Below are 14,404 nucleotides of genomic sequence, written 5' to 3'. Positions count from 1 at the left end.
CATATAACAATATAAGAACAAGAATAATGGCAATACAGTAATTCATGAATTTCAGCAGCGTATTCACAAGAGAGTGATCAGTTCCCTCAGAACAGCCGCTCTTATAGCAGCACTAATATAATAGCAGCTTCCGACTTAACTAGTCCAAATAATCCCTGCCTTACTCTCAACTAGTCCCTAACCATCCTCTAGCTACCAGAAAACTGATAGAGCGCGCGAGGCCACCCGACCAATAGTTTTCGCCGTTTCCGGCTTCAGGGCCCATATACTTTCAAATCACCATATACATCGATCAGGTGACTTCACGAGCTCTACCAAGTTGTGTGTGTGTGTTCCCTGCTAACAATTTTCAGTGCACCCGACTTACCATCCACCGATGCGGGTACCTAATGACCACAATGAATCAGGGAGCTAGCTGTAAAAGAAAGGCAGCAAAATACAAACCCAACCAATAACATTCAAATACTGTTTAAATGACCACGGACAACTGGAAGTTTTAAAATGTTTATCTAAATTCAATATTTTCTTGCATGAGGTACAGTAAAATAAGGCAATCAATAACCAAGATAACATAAATCATATAGGCATAAAGAAATAATGACAGAGTAATCATCAAGGTACTAAAAAATGTAACGAGAAAATATACTATGCAATTCAGTATTATCTAAACAGGGATAGCCTAAGTGTGGGTGACTATAGGAGAGCTTATAATGAATAACACGCTTCACTTAAGGTGAATGGGCCTTTGAACAATCTAGGCAATGAAGTTCTAGACCATATCAGGAAATGACACACTGCTATGCAAAATATAATTTCTAACAAATGAGAAGACATAGGAATAAACTTATGGAAAAATATAAATGACTTTCAATAGTTGCAGAAAGGCATGGAAATATCACATGTGCAATGTTGAACTTTATTAAAGCAAAAGTTAGAAATTCAGAAGGTGCAAGATTTAAAGAGTTTTCAGAGCAATATTTACCTAGAAAGGTGTGGAAACCAAACCCTGGCCACGGGTCAGTTAAGGACAGGAAACCCTCAAGGAAGGATACCCCTCAAAGGACAGCAGGTGCAGAATGGACACCCAGGACAGGACAGGATACCCTCGGAATAGGAATCAGGACAGGACCCTCAGGACAGGACAGCAAACCCTCAGGACAGGACCCTCTTCAGGACAGGACCCTCTTCAGGACAGGACCGGAACCCACAGTTCGGAAGCAACGCCTGCGCTCCACCCGCTCTGCAGCTATCGATCAAGACCCCGATTGGGTCAGCGAACTCCCAGCTAAGTGCTTTGCCAGCACTTTAAGATTCAGTAGAACCTTAGTCTATGGTCAAATTCGGACAGAGTGCTTCGCAGCGCTCTGTATCTTCAGTCACCTATTGAGTGCGTTGGGTCAGTGACAGGTCAGCTAAACCAGACAAGTCGGACGGTTCACTAGGTGAACCCAGGGTAGATATACAGTTTGGGGACAGTGTACCACCCCCCAATGTTGCAAAGTGTCAGAATCCCTCAATTTCGATTGGTCCTAAGGTAGGATTTGGGTAACACACCAATCAGAACAGTTTATTTGTATGCCACATTAACATTTTCTGGTACCGCCTATTGAGATAGGGGTTCCCATGAGAGACTACACGGTAAGCAGCAATACATTTACATTGTATCATATAATAAGCCACATTCGCTGTTCTCGCAGGGCAGAGGTGACTTTCTCAGGAGCATCTTGCCCATCACTGCCAACTGGCGGTGTTCCATCTGTCAAGGTCCCTCGTGCTGCCGAATGTCGCACAGGCGCAGAGGGGACCTCCAATATGGCTCTCCTCTCACTCAGACCCCCATTTCCCGCGGTACATGAAAAGTAAGCGAAAACAAATTAATACATAATAATGTCATTATGAAAACACACCACACGATTTGTACTTTTAACTCATCATCAAGAAATAAAGTTATTTGCATTAAATGTTAGCTACATTGACACAATCACAAGAGCAGTGGCACGAGCAGTACCACACGATAAGCACAGCTATGAATTACGCATGCGCATAACTTTCCCTCCACTTCTGCAGACGCGTCAGGACACGTGAGTGTGGCTGACGCATGCGCAGTAACTAAAATACAAGCGGCGGCCATATTAGAGGACACGGATTAAATTCATTAGAAATACACATAGGCAAGCTTCGGGAACTTTGCCTAAACAAAATAAATGTTAGTAAAACATACGTTTTATTACCTTATTACACATAAACGAGGTTCTTGACTTCGGCAAGCCGCAAAATATGCGAAGCTTTGCTTCATCACTACCTCGTTGGATAAATGTATAGTGCTTTTCCTACACTGCAGCTGCATAAAGGGCCATAAGATTTGCCTCCAGTGACTGTGTGTGCCTGTAACTTTGGTCCCTTGAGTGAGCAGGCCATAAAAAATAAAAATCCGCCGGCGAGCGAATTTGCAAATTGTTCGGCAATTTCGTGAGATTCGCGGATCACGAAATTGCTGAAAATCCGCAAATTTCGTGAGCGGAACGGATTGTTGGCCCATGCTTAGATGAGTGTGCGTAGCAATGTGTGCATAATGACTAGCCTATCTGCTGAGACTTCTCTCTTGGAGAACAGGTGTGCATTGTAGGGTGTGGGGAGATACTGACTTCTCTGCTGCAAGGACTCTCTGGGGTGACAGGTGTTCACACTAATACACTAGACTGTGTGGAAAAATTGGCCTCTCCGCCGACAGATACCCCCATAGCAACAGGTGTGCATTTTAGGGTGTGTGAAGGAACTGGCCTCTCCACTCAGACCTCTCTCTTGGATGACAAGTATGTGTAGTAGGGTGTGGGGAGAGACTATCCTCTCTGCTCAGACCTCACTCTTGGATGACAGGTGAGTGTCATAACAGGATGGCATCTACTCTAAGACCTCTCTCTTGCATCATGATGAATGTGCGTAGTAAGGTCTGCACCATACTACTGGCCTCTCCATTGAGACCTGTCTCTTGGAAGAATGGTGTGCGTAATTCGCTGTGCAGAGTGACTGCTGTCTCTGCTCAGAGTTCTCTCTTGGATGACAGGTGTGCATTGTAGGGTGCTAGGAGGAACTGACATCTCTGATGCGACCTCTCTTTGGGATGACAGGTGTACGTACTAGGGTGTATTCAACAACTTCCCTCTTGGTTGAGACCTCTCTAGTGGAGACAGATGTACACAGTAGGGTGTGGGAGAAGACTTGCCACTCCTGAGATGGCTCTCTGGGATGACATATGTGTGTAGCAAGGTATGCACTTGGCCTTAGAATAGTGTTGGAAAGGACTGCAGTCTCCACTGAGACTTCTCCACAAGGTAAAAGATATTCATAGTAGGACGTGGGAAGGGACTCTCCTTTCTGCTGAGACCTCTCTCTCTAGGATGGATGATGGATAGGCGCACTTGGGTGAGGGGAGGAACTATCCTCTCCACTCAGACCTTTCTCTTAGTTGAAAGGTATGCTTAGTAGGGGGCAGGGAGGGACTGGCCTCTCTGATGTAACTATTCTACAGGGAGACATATGAGCATAGCAGAGTGTAATAATGGGCACCTTCTACAGTGAGACTCCTCCCAAGGGTGACAGATGCTCCTATTAGAGTGGGAAGAGAGATTGTCTACCCCTTTTTTAGGATCTTGTAAGAGTCATGGGTTTCACAAGTAAAAAAAATATAATAATAATGTATACTTTGTTTCATCACAGTGCTTATGCCTTTCGGACCTCGTCTCAATAACTCAGGGCACAGGAAAACCTCTAATATACAATGTTTTCTTCATTCTCACAACACTAACAATTTTACACAGTAATGGCAGCCATTTCATTTGTAAACCTTTAACAGCCAGGCAATCACAGTGCTCACTACTGCAGGACTGCTGGGAGCCTTTTGTTCCTACAAGAGTGAGACACCAATCAGATACCTACATTTTTAAATTCTTGCTCTCTTGGACTCTCACAAGCTTCTCATGAACCCAACCGTCCAGATATACAAAATTTTTTCAACCTTAATTGCTGAAAAACTACTGAACGGATTCACACCAATTCACAAAAAGCACAATCTGTGGATCAAGATCTAGCTTCTTGCCATATTTGGTGTAACGCTTCGGGACAAAGTCTATGGAAAATACATGGTGATTTTTTTGGAACCCCTCTTTTTATCTTGTTCCCCAATTGATGGATCACCTCACAACTTTCCATGCACAGACTAGTCAAAAATAAGTACTTTTTGGAAAGTTTTGTGAAGAATCGTCAAAAGTTGCCAAAGTTATTAGCAACACAAACAAGGCAGTCAGCAGAGAGTGCGTTGTTTGTAGAGTTATCTATACACCTTGTTCACTCAGAGGAAAGGTCTTTGAAGAGGGGTGAGTTACTCACTAAAACTTTTTTCACCCAGCCTTTACTCTGTTTTCTGTTTGTAAAAGCTTTTATTCGACACTTTGTCATAAAGCCAACACACATATAATACACATATTACACATATTTATCATTAAAAATTAATTGCAATAAATAAGCAACCATTCATAATGTGCAAAAATACAGGTAGGTGCAAGATATAATTGTGGAATAATTCATTGATCATACATTTAAAGAGGAATATACATACCAGGGTTTTTTTACTAGACCATTTGTTAAGAACAGTTATTACAATTATAAATAAATAGTTAAAGGCCAGAAGATGAAAATAAAAAAAATTTCTATGTTAACATTCCAAGTTTTTTTCTAATTATACAAACACTGTGGAGGTACCTACTCAAACCAAATACTATTAACCTACTGTTCGAGGATCTAAGTATACGCTCTGCCTCTTTGCATGAACGTGTCCCCAAGTTTTTACAAAGGGGTATAATCCATTTTTTCCGAGGTGCTACGTATAACGGGCAAAAAAAGAGGATGTGAGCCTCGTCCTCTTTTAATTTTAAGTCACAAGAAGTGCAATTTGGATCTTTATTTACTTTTCCCCACCTGCAAGTGATTGCATTAATCTGTAAGACCCCATATCTGAATTGGAGGAAAACAGATTTAGCCAGAGGTGGCTCAATTTCGTCCATGAAATGTTCGAATGAGGGCTGATCCTTAAATTGCAAAAATGTGTGTGTTAAGGTACTAGTAGCACGTTCATATGCGTGTGTGTTTACATAATTCCAGTAGGCAGTTTTTACTTGGTTCTTACAGATATTTGGCGAGGTGATCGATGTAGCTGGTGTATCCCAGAAGTGTGATAGACCTATTTCATTAAGCCAGTGAGATACATGTCTCAGCCACTTGATTGAGTTAAAGGAGTCCAGCTCCCTAACTTCCAATAGACCTGCTCTATAGTCAGCAAGTTCCGGGATAGACCACAATCTCACCCAATAAAGCAATGGTCGCAACCAACATAGGAGGTCTGTACGCTTTATATTAATGTCTAAATAGACCGGTACTAAGGGTGTTCTTACAGGCAGTCTTAGTACACGTCTGACAAACATATTTTCGTCAGCCTCGAATGTTTTTTTAGAATGAGGCCCCCAGATCTCAGCCCCATACAAGGCAGCAGATTGAGCTTTTGCTTTGAACACTTCGATCGCAGGAGTTATGGCTTTAGATGTGCTCCCACCATGAATCTTTAAAATGGGGAGTGAATTCTGTTTAAATATTAACCTGCTTTTGTCACGTTGGTTTGTCCAAGACATTCTGCTGTCCAGCCTAATACCTAAATAGTCAAAGGAATCTACATATTCAAGTTTGGTATTGTTTAGGGCCAGATTCTTCTTAAATGATTTGGAGGGATTGATTGCCATATATTTCGTTTTTGATGAGTTGATTTCTAACCCCTTCAACTCACAATAACTATTAAATGTGTTTATGAAATTTTGCAGGCCATTAGGAGTTTGGGATATTAGGATGGTATCATCCGCAAATAATAGTGCTGTGACTGCCTCATTACACAATTTAGGTGAATCGTGGTTGCATTGAGCTAAGTAGTGGGGAATATCATTTACAAACAGCGAAAAGAGGGTTGGGGCCAGTACACACCCTTGTCTCACCCCCCTTTTCACTGGAATGGGTCGGGTAAGTTCTCCGTTTCTTCCCCACCTTACTTTAGCAAAGTTATCAGTATGCAATTTTATAAGATTAACCAACAATTCATCCGGGACACCCATCTTCTTTAGACATTCCCATAGTAAGTGACGGGGAACAAGATCAAACGCTGAGCGTAGGTCCATAAATGCAACATATATACAACACTTCTTTATCTTAACATATTTCCAGCATATACACATGAATCTGTACACTTGATCCACAGTGCTAGTCTTGGATCTGAATCCAGCTTGGAATTTGGAAAGGATTTCTAATTCTTCAATCCATATTAAAAGCCGATTTAAAATATGTCTGGCAACATTTTTTTGTAAAATATCAATTAAACTAATCGGTCTATAGTTACCCGGGTTGTAGCGATCCCCTTTTTTAAAAATAGTTACAATTTCGGCCCCTTTCCACGTTTCAGGGATCGGGGTTCCTAATAGAATTGAATTACACAAGTAATTTATGTAGGGGCACCATACCTCGATATTATGAGTGAATAAATCACCAGGTAGTTTGTCCGGTCCTGGAGCTTTACCCGCCTTTATAGCTTTTATTGCACACAAAGTTTCATTAGTGCTAAATTGCACAGGATTAGTACTCTGGATAAAAGACCCCGGATCATTGTATTCGGCAGGAGACCCTACTTGGTCATACAAAACCACAAAGTGGTCAAACCAAACCTTTTCATCTAGGAAGAAGTCCCTATTGGAACTACCTTTTTTGTTATTTTTGGCTATTAGATTCCAGAAGGTACATTGGTCGTGTCTCTTAGCAGCACTCAACAGGTCTTCCCAGATTCGCTCATCCCATTCCCTTTTTGCATTTTGCATAAGGTTTTTATATGCTTTTCTGCATTCTCTAACCCTCGGCTGGTCTTTAGACTTCACGGCAATAATTAAATTAGTTTTGGCTAGATGACACTGTTTGTTGTACCATGGTGTCTCTAGTTCCAATTGCCTGTTTGTGTTAACTTTTTTGCTTATACAACTTTTACTCAGGAGAGGGGTTAGTGATTCCACTAGGTGGTAGTGCATTTTCAGGACATCGTGGGATCCCAACCTTATGTTTCCGTATTGGGGGATGATATCTGAGAAGATGCTATAAATTCCCATGAGTGTTTCTTCTTTTGCTAAGATATGAGGCCATTTAATTGCCTTCCTATTATTAGAGACGGCAACCTCTACTACCCCGCCCTCACTTCCCATCCTGTTATCATGAACCAAAAAAGGGTCAGATAATAGCCCTAACTGCAAGGGAAAGTGATCACTCTCTGGTCTATTCACGACCTTAAAGGCCAACAATAAGTGCCAGAGATTAGTTGAAATAAGCATGAAATCGATCAAGGATTTAGACGACCCCTTGCTAAAGGTGTTATTAGCCGGTTTATCCGGATCTAGTCGACCATTACATGCCCGCAGTCCATGGGATACAGTCAATTCGTAAATCTGCATTGCAGCCACTGTACATTTTACACACTTTACATTGTCTAAGGGGGGGATATCAAGCGCTCTATCTTCATTTTCCAATAATTTTTCGAGCCCCTTTATGGGCTCGAACTGGCAGTTGAAATCCCCACCTATGTATATTTGTGATTCAGGTTCTAGGTTAACTAGGTAGGAACTAAGCTGTTCAATAACCATTGATGACTTATTTTTTGGAGAAGGTCTATTATAGACATTTATCATATATACATCTCCCAAGTTTCTAGTGGTTAGCTTGACGCCAAGTAAATCATTGGAAGCAAAGTACAGGGGCGATACAACAACCTCTAGAGATATACTTATCCAGATTATTAGGCCCCCAGAGGGTCTGCCTCTTACAGATGCGGTTGCCCCCTTGAAAAATGTCTTGAAACCAAGTCTATGTACAATGTTAATAGCCCATGTTTCCTGCAAGAGTATAATTTCATGCTCCTCCATAAAGGCGCTCCAATTTCTATCGCTCAGATTCCTGGACAACCCTGCAATGTTCCATGACAGTATCTTTAAGTCTTGGTTGGGCTTACAAGATTCTTGGTTGATTGGGTGGCTTATGGACAAGGATTCGCCCTCGTTGAAATCAACCGGGGGTGCCAATACAGGTGCCTGGTTCCAGTGTACTTTATTAAACAATGAAAATGCAGGTGGACCGTAGCCCTCGATGCTACCATCAGCAATTGGAACCGATCCTTGTTGGTCAATTGCTTTTCTTCCGGGTGTTTTCCCTATTTGCTTTGGCTTGAAATTATCATTCCCAACGTGCTGATCCTCATTGAAGGAATTAGTGGTCATGCCTTTAGATGTAAGCATGGCGCAAGTATTTACAATTGCTTTTACACAATGGTTCCCTGTTTGACTATTGGGCGAGGGGGGTGAAGGCCCATATAGGCCATCTTTTCCTTCTTGTCAATTACCCCACCATGACCAGTTTTTGTCCCCATCCATGTTTCCTGGGAACATTCTTCCTACTGGGGTTGGAGGATCAAAGAATGAGTACCTGTTGTTTGTCAGATCTAACCGGGATGGATCTCTTGTGTCTTGGGGCCGCTGCATGGGATAAAAGTAGCTAAGATCACAGGTACCAATTCCCAAATGGCCTCCTCTTTGATTCTGGCCATAAACAAGGTGAGCAACGGAGGGGTCCTTGAAATTAACCAAAATACAGTCCCCTGCTATGTCTTTCGGTCTAGTGCCCAACCAACTAATTCTTCGGACTTGGATAACCTGGCAGTTAACAGAATATGGCAAAGGTCTGTTTTCTCTGAGCCAATATAAAGTCTTGTTCTTCAGCTCATCGTAAGACTCCCTTTTGTTAGATTTCAAGGGAGGGACCCCAGTTAGCACAACTACATATGGTTGACATCCCGGTGGAAGGTGTGCATTTGGGGTCTTTTTCAATACTGATTTGACTCTATTAAGATTAAAATTAGCTACTTGAGCATTAGTGTCCGAGCCACAATTAGTAGAACAAGTAGGAGGTTCAATCCCATCGTCCGGTTTAGATGGTACCAAGGCTTGAGTGGTAGTAATTGTATTTGCCAAATTCACTTTACGTGGTGCAGGTTTCGGGGGGACAGTCAGCGCGATTCCTCCATTGATTGGGTGTGCCTTGACAGACTCAGATTGACTTCCCCTTAAAGCATTGTTTGTTTCATTCCGGTCTGTCGCATTGTCCTTCCTAGATCGTCGGATTTGATGTATTAGGTTTGGTACTGTGGGGCTTGTATCCGCCCTCGTGGTATCTCCTCCAATTTTGGAATGTCATTTTATCAGAGATTTCACGGCAAAAAAATTGTCCAATGTTGTTTGTTCAAATTTGTCTAGTCGCTCTGTTAGCCCTTTTAGTTTTTCAATAACTGGTGAGAGCAAGGTTGACATGAGTGTTTGGATCTGGTCGAGAGACGGGTTCACGACTGGTAAATTTTTTGGGCAATTTGTAGGTTCCAAGTCCCTCGTTTGGCCGAGTGTGACATTATGGTCATCCCCCACTTGTAAATTGCTTATTTCTGACCTCATGTTAATGGTTTTAGGTTCTATAGATTTACAGTAGGAACCTCCATTCATGTAGTTCCTACGAATTCTCTTGAGTGTTTGTAGTCTATAAGCTTTCCTCGGGGTAACCACTCTCTTCCTTTTAGTAACAACTCGTCTTGCCTTTGGCGAAGGGGATGTAATTGCTAGCCCTGGAGGCGTATCATGTACCAGGATTACAGGTAATGCCGGCGGATCGGCTGTTATGTTGTCCGAAAGGTTATTTGTAATAGTTCCACCTTGGGTTGTATTTGTAGGTGCAAAGTCTGGGACGATCTCAAAAACGCCATTGACTTGCCTTGTATCAACAGCGCAGGGTTGCAAATGTCCAGTTGGTACAGGGATTAAACGTTCAATTGAAGTTGTGTTCACTGGGGATATGGCATGTGCTAGTGATCCTAAGGAGGAACGTTTTTGTGCCAGGAATTCACAGGATAGTCTGCGTTCTGCCATAATAATTTCCTTTTCTACAACGGACACCGCGCGAGTAATAAAGTTGTCCATCGTGCATATTGTAGAGTTCCCCCCTCTTCTAGAGCTTCTACCTGAACGAGTAGACATTGGGGAATATGAAGACATACGTGATCACAAGGATAATATTATGACACCCGTATCAACAGTTCAATGGTTTTACCTGAATTATCAGGGGGGTGGCCCGTCCCGGCCCCTGCTGGCCCCGGACGGCCACAGACGGCCCGCCCTTTGCCCGGGCTTCGCCCGGCGTCCCGCTTGCGTCCCGCAAGACGGCTCCCCTCTGGTGTTATAGGATGGGCGGTGGTGGGCGGGGCACGCAGGGGTGCGCTGACCGGATGTTACGTGGTCAAGCAGGGACTCTTGGGATACTGAGTCCCTGCCGCGCTACCCCTGCAGCCTCCACAGGTGATGTACTGCCTCTTCAGCGCGGCAATCAGGCAAGGACTAGCAGCGTTGGTGGGTTGGTCAATCTCCCACGTAGCGAAGCGGCTCCCGCGCAGCGGGAGCGGCGAGCTGTAAACAGCGACAGCAACACCAAAGGCAAAGAGGGCAGGCAAACTCCCACGTCGTCCAAGTGCAAAAAGGGATCACCTGTACAGAGGTGCCAGCAGAGAGTGTATGCTGTTATAAAACTAAACCATCCACTCAGTATAGAATTGTATTAGAAAGGCTCACTCAGACATCAAACTTTACCATACTCAATCTGTATTCTGTTACAATGTGGCAGTATAAGGCCTAGTGTTTGCCTAAAACCTTGTACACTGACCCTTTAATAGAGAGCTTGCTGTCTGTAAACCCTTTCATTCATTATGTTCACACACGGACAAGGTCTTTGTAGAGCGATGAGCTTCTCATAAAAGCCTTTTACACACAGCCTTTAACCGGTATAGAGGTGTCCGGACTGTACAGAGGCTATGTTGTAATAAAAGTGAGGTATTAGAAATGTTTAGCTTTGAATCAAACTTTACCATACTTAATCAGCAGCTTTTTAAAATGTGGTAGCAAAGGGACTAGTGTTTATCTGAAACCTTCTACACACGCCTTTACTCTGGTCAGAGCTGTCGCTAGAGAGGGTCTACTATACAGACTCTATGCCCTCTTAAAATGTGATAACACCCTCCCCGCTTGAGAAGTGAACTTAGAAACTCTTTATCTGTAAGGCATCCTCTAGTACTATACATACACAAATAAAATTGATCAGAAGATTGAACAAGTAAAGTTTAGTGTGATTGGCTGTAACGGATGTTTAGTGAGACACTCAAAGGCCAGGCATTAATCGTTGTAAATAGAGCTGTCAAACAGTTGAGAAAAGAGAATTATTATATGTGACTCTTCTGCAACATTTTAAATCATGTCATTCTAAAAATGAATTGCTAGGTGACCATGACTTCTATGAAGATGCTTTCAATGCAGTTAAAGATAATATTCAATGTGCAGTGTTTCCCATGTATCTGAAAATGTCAATTATGAAATTCAACTAGAAGAAATAGAGGTTGTAAAGGACAGTTCACAAGACAGCCAGAGCTCAGTCACTAAAATCCGTGATCCCACCTTGGCCAGTCTATCTTTAGGAATGAGGCATCCATAGCTTTAAATAAAGTGGAAAATGCTACCAGTTAAGTGAGGTGTGAGAGCATTGATTTAGAAAACGTGATATTCTAACTGAATGAAGAACTGATACTAAGTTTTCAAAACATAACTGTTAGAACTGGAGGTCTCAAGTTACACTCCTGGATAACCCCTGCTTACCCCCTGGTAGCTGGGACGAGCAGACAGGCTTATCTCAGAGGAAGTGTGTTAAGCATTTGTGAACACATACAGTAATACAGTGACAACACTACAGATGGACACCACACAGGTTTTATAAAAATAAGTATTCTTCATATTAACTTAACACAAGATCACAAATAAGAGAAATCCACAATACTGTACTCAAAAATAGACTTAAAGATGGTAGAAGTAACTTAGTTCAAGTTGATGATAAATGCGACATGTTTCTCACAACAGTACCTTGGATGCGTAACGCGAAACAAACAAAAGTTCTGCAGGGAGGGTGATGCGTTGGTTCCTTGCTTTCGGGGAGGTGATGCGTCCCGCTTCAATGCTTGCGCAGTGTAGGGGATGCGTTTGTTCCTTACAGGAGAGAAGAAGATGCGTTGATTCTCATTCTGCGTTCGAGTTACAATGCGGCAATATGGCGCCTTAATGCGATGCGACACTCCGGCGCGATGCGATTAGATGGCGCCCTTGATGCGATGCGAAGATGTGAAGATGATGCCTACACGCCCGACGGCCGTGCAGCAAACTCTGTAACTTTGGACCGCGACAGGCCCTGCGACACGCTTCTCCGGTGATGCGGTGACAACTTCTGCGGCGGCGACAGGCTTCTCCGGTGATGCATCGGGGAAATAGCTGCAAGGAAGGCACGCTTCTCTGGTGATGCAGTGGCGACCTAAGCAGCGGGGACACGCTTCTCCGGCGATGCGACGGCAACAACTGCGACACGTTCTTTTTATTGAGTCACGCTTCCAGGTCCCACCGACACTCAGGCTTCTGCAGACAGAATTCCCAGCAAGGAAATTCAGAGGGGTGCTGGTGGTAACGTCTTTTTTTCCCTGTGACATTAGCAGAAGGCAAGCACAGGGAAAAGCCCTTTGGAAAAATATTCTGTAAGATGATGAACGTTCTTTGAAAGTTCCTTCTCCTTTCCTTGGCAATGAAGACACCACTGCAGGTCAACACAACAACACACCACACTGGCGGGGGGGGCAGTCCAAACTCCTGCAGCTTCCTTGGTTCTTCTCCTTGGCAAATGTTTGTCTTGTTGTTCCAGAAGTGATCTAAAGTTCTGTGGTCTGGGTCCCCCTTTTTATACACCAAAGTCCTTTATCTCTGAAGGCAGAGAGTGTATGTACCTAGTACAAACCAGTTCTGTGCAGTCCTGGAGCACTTTGTTTACAGGACTCCTGCTTTCCTTTTTCATGGAGGGCCTGGGTCCTCAGACACACCACAGGAGGTGGAGCCAGCATTGTGGAAGGCAGGCACAGCCCTATTCAGGCACAGGTGCTACTCCTCCCACCACTCTACATGCAGTTAGGTCTATTCAGCCATGTTCCGACTCACCCTGTCCCCTGGTTCCTCCTCAGCCCCTGTCACTTACAAACCATACAAGGAATACACAATGTAGCAGAGGCAGGCTTGGATGGTTAGGCAAGAAAATACCTACTTTCTAAAAGTGATATTTTCAAACACAGAATGTTAAAACCAACTTCACTAAAAGATGTATTTTATCTTTCTGAGTTCAGGCATACTAAACTCGAATTTCTACCATGTTCCGTGGGTCAGTAAGGATTATAATCTGTTATAATCTAACTGAAGTCTCTATGGTTCTGAAAATATTGAAGGCCCTTATTGTTGATTAGGTTAGAATAGTATCAACCCTAAAGCCAGCTTATATTCATTTGAGGTTGCAAGTCTGATCCAAGGGATGGAGTGGGTCACATCACTTTTTAGGCCATGGTTGTACTGTCTCCCTACTGGGATGTATCTGTGCATATGTTAGTGTTAGGTGCTACACAGATGAGGTCCACAGGTGAGGAGACCTGTGGGTCAATTCAGTGGCTCAGGAGAGTGTAGACAGATGGCTCCATCTAAATTCAGAAGGACTTAAAACTGACTAGTGCCTCTGTAGTTGAGGGCCATTGTCCATCTTCTATCACCTAAGCAGGGAAGTCCATGAAGGTATTGATTAGTCTCCACAGGCATTAGGTTGGAGGGGGTTGTGTTGGACCTGGCCCTCTCTTGCCTATCACCTTCCAATTATTTGCTGTATTTGTTTTTGTCGTCACATTACCTCTGCTAACCAGTGCTAAAGTGCTTGTGTTCACTCCCCTAAAACATGGTTTAGTTGGCTTATACCCTATTGGGATTTTTAATTTACGTATACGTCTCTTGTAGAGTGGTATAACATATACCCAGGACCTCTAAAGTAAATGCTAGCAGTGTACCTGCAGCACTATTGTACCACCAACTTAAGTAGCATCTTAGAGCATGTCCCAGACCTGCCGTTGTGGCTTGAATGCATTTCTAAACTGCCATGTCAGCTTGGCATTCCAACCCCTTACCAAGCCTTAATCTTCCCTTGTACTATATATAAGTCACCCCCATGGTAGTCCCTAGGTAGCTTATAGAGCATGGTGCTGTGTAATTAAAAGATTTGACATGCACTTTTAAGTTTTACATATTCTGGTTGTAAAAAATGTTTCATTTGTTTTTCACTACTGAGAGGCCTACCCCTCCCTTAAGATAGCATTGGGAATTATTTACATTTAATAAGCTGTAATTCC

This window comes from Lissotriton helveticus, chromosome 6 (assembly GCF_964261635.1).
Source record: "Lissotriton helveticus chromosome 6, aLisHel1.1, whole genome shotgun sequence".
Taxonomy (NCBI): domain Eukaryota; kingdom Metazoa; phylum Chordata; class Amphibia; order Caudata; family Salamandridae; genus Lissotriton; species Lissotriton helveticus.
This window is presented reverse-complemented; position numbering follows the sequence as displayed.